This window comes from Nansenia antarctica (genome assembly GCF_963989245.1).
Source record: "Nansenia antarctica genome assembly, chromosome: 16".
In the NCBI taxonomy this organism is placed as follows: Eukaryota; Metazoa; Chordata; class Actinopteri; order Argentiniformes; family Microstomatidae; genus Nansenia; species Nansenia antarctica.
In genome coordinates, this window is record NC_137686.1 from 16228745 (window position 1) to 16236418 (window position 7674).

The window sequence follows — 7674 nt, forward strand, 5'->3', positions numbered from 1 at the left end:
GTTGTTGTCTTCTATTCTGTCGGTTGTACAGTGTTTGTATGAACTGCTGCTGCTCAACAAATTGCCTCTGAGGACATTTTCTGAATCTGAATTTGAATTGTCGATGACCAATCATATAAATCTGCGCCACAAGTTACTACGCAACTGTTATTGCCACTATCCACAGGAAGGAAAGGATGGGCTTCCTTTAGTGCTTGATTTCCAAGAATGTAGAGAGACGTCAAAATGGACACAAGTTATACACTCATTATTCTCAACAATGTCTACAACCTCAGATCTTTTAATTGACCATACAGCAAACATATTTTCTCCAACACTACCATCAACTGATAATATAACCAGGGGGTACATTATAGACCTGTTCTTACTGGTAATAGATAATAAGCTTTCTTGGTCTATACACATTAACAACATGGTGTCAAAAATGAACTGTAGTACTTCAATGATCAGAAGGTGTGGTAATATGTCGACTCAGAGTACAGCCAAGCTTGTACTACAATCTTTAGTCTTATCCCGCCTGGACTACTGCCCAACTATATGGTCTAGCGCCTCTAAAGGAGACCTGGCTAAACTCCAACTTGCTCAGAACAGGGCGGCACGCCTCGCTCTGCGATGCTCTGTGAGGAGTAGTGTTGAGAGGATGCATGCCGCACTGGCCTGGATGAAAGTAGAACAGAGAATAGCATGTAGCTTAGTCACTTTTTTGTTTAATATCTGGAATACTGGGAAACCAGAAGGATTGCACTCACAACTGTACACAACTAATACCAGGCATGGATATACCACAAGGCAGACATCAGATTCATGTTTTACATCACCAAATCATATTGAAGACTTGTAGTTGATATCTGACTAATATGAATATTGAGTGAGATTTAAATTCACTTGTTTTTGTTTTGTGTTGTTAGGTTGCATACCTGTACTTACTACAGTGTTTTTATTACATTTTTGTATTTGCATTTGTTATGTGTTTGGACCCCAGGAAGAGTAGTCTCACCTTGGTGTAGACTAATGGGAATCCACACTAAACAATAAACAATAAACCTGTTCTTACATATCAAAACCAGGACAATATCAAATGCCTACTGTATAACTAAGATTTATACACTCTCCAGTGTCTTTTAAGGTGGCATTTACTGATTACTGGATAAATGTGTGTTTATTACTGGGTAAATAATATGCCTATTACTCGATAAATGTACCACTCCAGATTTTAGTCACATCATGCATGTTGCATAAAGTAAACTGTTGATCCAACAAACCTGTTCTAGACCTAGTACAGCTCCATGGTCCCTCAGGTGAATGCCCTATTAATTGTCATAGGCTTGTACAATAGATCCCCTTTCTCTGTGAGTCAGGAGAAATGCATACAGGTAGCTTTGTTGTTGGTCTACAATGCTGTGTGGTTGTTTGTGTGGATAAGGAGCCATGGATAAAGCCAAACATATATGTTCTTCCATTATTAAGTCCAATCGCTGTACTCAAATATTTGTTTAGCTTGCCATTGCTGTAAGGGGCACGTGGTGTAACATTTCATATGCTCCCAATACCAGATACACACCTAATCTTTTTGATTAAAATATGTTACCATCCGTTACTGCCCATATAATTAAAACATAAATAACCTGAACATATTGACGTAACCATGACTTGTATGAAATATGGCTGGTGACTTAATTATCTGCCCCCATTCCATATGACAGAGGTGAAGGAAGTATCGTTGCTGTTTCGGTGGGAAAATCTGATACCATCTGATATCATTGCTTATTTCAGAAATGATAAATGAATGAATGAATGAATGAATGAATGGTCTTTATTGTCATTGATATAGTACAGGTACCAAACAACGACATTTGGGAGGGGGGGCTCCCCTGGTGCTAGGAAAAAAAACTAAAAACAAGAAGGGAAAAGAGCTGGTTTACATAAATAAAGGCTATGTACACTATCCACTATACTATACTATACAAATAAAACACTGTGCTGTACTCTATGCTATGCTATACCTATTCTAATTACTATCTCTGAACCTTATGTACCTGAGGGTTGTCATAAAGCCATTGATACTGTATTGTCTGATATATGTCTACTTTGAAACCAAAGCTAATGGCTAACCCTAAACCTAAGGGAAGACCTTCAACACATTTTCAGTTAATAGACACCCACAGTTTTGATCATTAATATCTGACTCTCTTATACTATATATAATATTGCTTCTAAATTGTAGTAGCTATTTTATTTTTTTATTTTTTTTTTTTTACCAAATTGCTTATTTCGGCCCAAAATGTTGACATACTTCTACATGGACTTTCATCTTAAAATGTTTGATTTTGAATCTAGGGTGTCTTTAATTTAAGGGCCATTCTCCTGGGCACAGATTAAGACTGGACTAAATAAAATGTTCAATAGAAAATAGTCTAGGATTAGGCCTAATCTGTATCTGAGAAACCAGCCCTAAAAGGCTACTCTTAATTTCGTTTGTAGGTTGGGTTTGAATGAATCACTGGATTGGATGTCAATGTCAATGAAACTGGGTTTAATTGCCGTGTCATGTTATCAAAATTCTGCTCGAGCTCCTGTATTCCCTGACGGTATGAGAGGAGCTGCAGACATTATGCCAACCTGTGCTTCGGTGATTAACCTTCGCCCTCCAGTGGTCACTTATGATATTGCTATTGTCTTTTCAATCTCTGATAAAGTCATCAAACTCAGCCATCAAATTGGGCAGTTTGGAAAGTTTCCAATGTTCAGTACCGTGGAATAGACCTAGGTGAAGAACACTCTGTATGGAACAGCTTTGTCTGAGGAGCAAGATATAATAATGTGAGTTTGAAGCCACTTAAGGCCTCCTATGTTAGTTTTCTACAGTTTTTTTTTTGTCTTCTGCCAGATGCTAGTGGCTATGCCCCTGCAGCCTTCAGCAAGGGGAGAATCTCCTTGTGCTAAGGCCCACTCCCAGAGGGGACAGTATAGTCTTTGGCACAAAGCAGGGGCCTTGGCGTGTGTGTGTGTGTGTGTGTGTGTGTGTGTGTGCGTGTGCGTGTGTGTGTGTGTGCGTGTGTGTGTGTGTGTGTGTGTGCGTGTGCGTGTGTGTGTGTGTGTGTGCGTGTGTGTGTGTGTGTGTGTGTGTGTGTGTGTGTGTGTGTAGGACAGGATCAGGCTGCCTAGCTGCTGTGACTCTATCTCATTAATCTACTCTGGAAAAGTAGGAGGGGCCGGCAGCCTCCTGCACATGTCTCGTCATCATCCCCAGACCGAGGGACCGTCACCACTGCTGTCAGATGAGACTTAGGATGACGTGAACTCTACCGTGCTGCTGGCTCAGTTGTGTCCTTTTCCCATTGTCCTTTCCAGCATGGATACAGAAACTATGGTGGATGCCCCGTAGGTACCAGTGGAGGCTGGTGGAGGTAGAAATCGGAGGATGAGCAATGCATGATAATGCAAGGAATGGAATGAGGAATGGTATCAAACGTGTGGTCTCATTGTAATGCATGGAACGGAATGAAGAATGGTATCAAACAGGTGTTTCTGTGAGCCTGTCGATGCCTGGTACTAGCCTCCCCTGATGTACTTTAGGTACAAGATCTAACATAAGATCTTGCATATTCATTACAGTGTCGAGTTCAAGTTTCAAGTTTCAAGTTTCAAGTTTAAGTATAAGGGTACAATTCTAAGGCTTTGGTTCCTATATCAGCACAAAGACAAATAAGACAATATTGCAAGATAAGTCAAGATAATAAAGTGACAATAGTTACAAGACATAAGTGAGACAATTGGACAAGTTGTGGGACACAATAAGACAAATGGACAAGACATAATTTATCAGTACAAATAGTAAAAATGTCATAAGTATTTCACTCGGTGGCAGTGGGTGTAAGAGGTAGTATTTAGTAAAGTGACTATGTGCTTAAGGGTAGGTAGTCTGTATACATGTGATGTGCTTGGGGATAATAGTCATTTGTCTTCAGTAGGCTTGTTTATGAGCCTGATCGCCTGGGGGAAGTAGCTGTTGGTTATTGTCTGAGTTTTGGCCCTGAGGCTCCGGAAGAGGCTTCGTCTATTGGACGGGTCTGTGTTGAGGGTCAGAGGGGTGGAGGTCTTTGAGCCCATTCTCACCACCTGTCGTCAGTCTGACAGGAAGTCCAGGATCCAGTCACATAGGCCAGGGGTTAAGGCCTAGGTCTCTGAGCTTGGCGTCGAGCCTGGAAGGGACAATGGTGTTGAATGCTGAACTATAGTCTACGAACAGCATCCTCACATAGGAGTTCCTCTTGTCCAGGTGGGTGAGGGCGGAGTGGAGTGCTGTGGCAATGGCGTCGTCGGTGGATCGTCGTCGCCGATAGGCAAATTGGTGAGGGTGGGTGGGTGGTAGCATGCTGCGGATCTGGGCCTTGACATGCCTCTCAAAGCATTTGCTCACGATGGGAGTGAGAGCAACTGGGCGCCAGTCATTTAGGCATGATAGCTTGTTCTTGTACATGGCAGCTACTAGATTGAAATCAAGTGCAATACTGAAACACAACTGTGAACATTTCAAACCTGCAAACTGCGACACTTTAAATGAATGTGCAATAACACTATGTGCAATATGACAACCCTCGGGTACATAAGGTTCAGAGATAGGAAATGTTAGAATAGGTATAGCATAGCATAGAGTACAGCACAGTGTTTTATTTGTATAGTATAGTATAGTGGATAGTGTACATAGCCTTTATTTATGTAAACCAGCTCTTTTCCCTTCTTGTTTTTAGTTTTTTTTTTCCTAGCACCAGGGGAGCCCCCCCTCCCAAATTTCGTTGTTTGGTACCTGTACTATATCAATGACAATAAAGACCATTCATTCATTCATTCATTCATTCATTCATTCTTTTTTGGCACAGGAACAATGCTGAAATTACTTGAAGGAGGAGGAGACTATTTCTGTGGAGAGGGAGAGGTTGAATATGTCCATGAACACACCAGCCAGCACGCTTCGATCAGCCTGATCTGGTCCGGCTGCTTTGCCACATGCTGCGTGAGTCATTGCTACATAACTATCTTTTCACTGTATTCCTGTATTCCTGTTTGGCTGCCTTAATCACACCGCAGAGGTCATAGCAGGCTTTCTTGTTATTTGTATTGTCACCGGATTTGAAGGCAGTATCTCTCACGGTAAGTGCAGCCCTGACTGAACTATTAATCCACGGATTCTGATTTGGATACAGCCGTACTGTTTTTGTGGGGACAACATCTGTATTCTGTGTGGAATAAATCCCATGACTCCTCGCTAGGATCACGCAGTCAAGTTAGCTAGGATGACCTACACTCGTCGAACACTTTATTAGGAACACTACACTAATACTGGGTAGGGCCTCCTTTTTCTCACAGCCTCAATTCTTTGTGGCATTGATTCCACAAGAATTCGGAAACATTCCTTTGTGATTCTGGTCCGTGATGACATGATTGCGTCATGCATTGCATTTCAGGTGAACTTTCAAGCTGTGAATCTCTTGTTCTACCACATCCCAAAGGTATCCGGTGACTGTGAAGGCCGCTGAAGAACACTGAACTCGCTGTCATTGTTCAGGAAACCAGTTTGAGACAACTTTTGCTTTGTGACACGGTGCATTATCATGCTGGAAGTAGCCTTCAGAGGATGGGTACACTGTGGCCATGAAGGGATGCACATGGTCAACAACAATACTCAAATATGCTGTGGCATTCAAGCGATGATTGATTGCTATTAACAGGCCCACGGTGTGCCAAGAAAACATTCCCCACACCATTACACCACCTGAATGAATAAGAAGGTGTACAGGTGCTCCTGATAAAGTGTTCAGTGAGTGTATGCTGCCTACAGAGCAAAGGGGTTAAGTCTTTTTCTAATATTTTTGCACACTGCTCTTACTCGTTCTGTCAGTTATGTACTAAAACAGCTCAGGCTTAACATATCACTGCTGTTTAGGTATTGCACATACATATGAGAAGGAATGAGTGATTCAGTTCAGTTTCAGGGGGTTAGGGTTAGGGTTGGGGGGGCCACCTTATAGTAGCCCTCTGAGGGCAGGGTTAGGGGTAGGGTTAGGGGTAGGGGTAGGGTTATAGTTAGGGCAGACGCTGATACGCAGGGTTAGGGGTAGGGGTAGGGTTATAGTTAGGGCAGACGTTGATACTCAGGGTAAAGGATGTGAAAGGGGTCTGAAATAATGTTCTGGGCTTGCCTGATGATGGTCAGCTAGAGAGAGAGAGAGAGAGACAGAGCTTTCCTACATGGTGTGATTGTCATACTTTTAGGTTGTTGTTCTTCTCTATACCAACCAGGGGATGCTGATGGAGGGAGGTCGAAATGGGAGGACGGGCTTATTGTAATGCACAGCATGGAATGAGGAATAGTCTCAAACACTCCCATGATACCAACCCCTAAGCCTGGCTCCAGTTAGGTGTTTTAGCCAACTCCAACAAGATCAAGCCAACCATGTATGGCAAGACAACAATCGTCGAACAAAGTTGGATGAGGACCCCGAGGTCCCTCCACAGATCTGGTGCCAGCCTACCAGCGATGCTACCAGACCACCAAACTTTGACTCTGTCTGCCAAATGGCACGGCGATGAAAGCCTTGGGGTGCTATGACAACAGAAAGCTATGCTAATATGGCTATGCTACCACACAATGTGTTGCACATTACTTGTTGTACATCTGGTGGAGAAAGATATGCGGGTTATTTCTGTAGGCGTATCGTCATCTATTATCTTATTGTTGTTCTCAGAGTGACACTAATGTTTTGAAATGGTATAATAAATTAAAAAATGATAATGATTGTTTATCACTTCCTGTTTATTGCTCTGGGATTCATTTGAGTCCAGGGGATTGCTTATGGAGTCTCTACCAACACACACACACACACACACACACACACACACACACACAGAAAAAGGAAGAAGAGAGAGAGAGAGAGAGAGAGAGAGAGAGAGAGAGAGAGAGAGAGAGAGAGAGACAGAGAGAGAGAGAGAGGAGGGGTGTCATTTTCATTCAACCGCAACAGTTCTCATCTTATCAAAGTCCTCGATCGCGAAAACTTTGCACGCTAAATTACGCTCCATCTCTAATGCATCGCCGCGTCACCACTGGCCACAGGTCTGTGCTCTGGTTGATCTGGCGCTGTCCTTGGTGCTGAACAGCTCAATCCAATTAGCTCTCACCTCCGGGCTGAATCAGCCTCCAGCGGGTAGGAAAGCTGCCCCCCTTTTAGTCGATCCCGTGTGTCTTGCTATGCAGATAGCCCCATGTTGCGCTCATCCGGTTATTTTTACATCTTGCGATATTAGAGGGCACCCTCTTTAATTAACCGTACACTCATGGAGTGTGTAACATGCAATTTTACCAATCGTAGTGGTAGATTTTCACTACGAGGAAGAGATTTCTGTGTTTATTTCTGATCTTTATTTATTTATTTATTTTTACAAAGATGTGGACACATCCCTCTCGTAAAGTCACAGGAGGCTGGCGGTCCTAGGCTGATGGGACTGGGAGGGTAGTCTAGCGGAGAACCTGCCGCCGCTCCCTGCTGCTCTTCGGGGGGAGAAGAGTTGTACTGTGAAGCAGAGTGATCAGAATAAGGTAGGACACAGGAATTATGCAAAAATGTTGCGAGGCTATCGAAAGCGAAGTTTATTATGGAATGTAGTTAACGATCA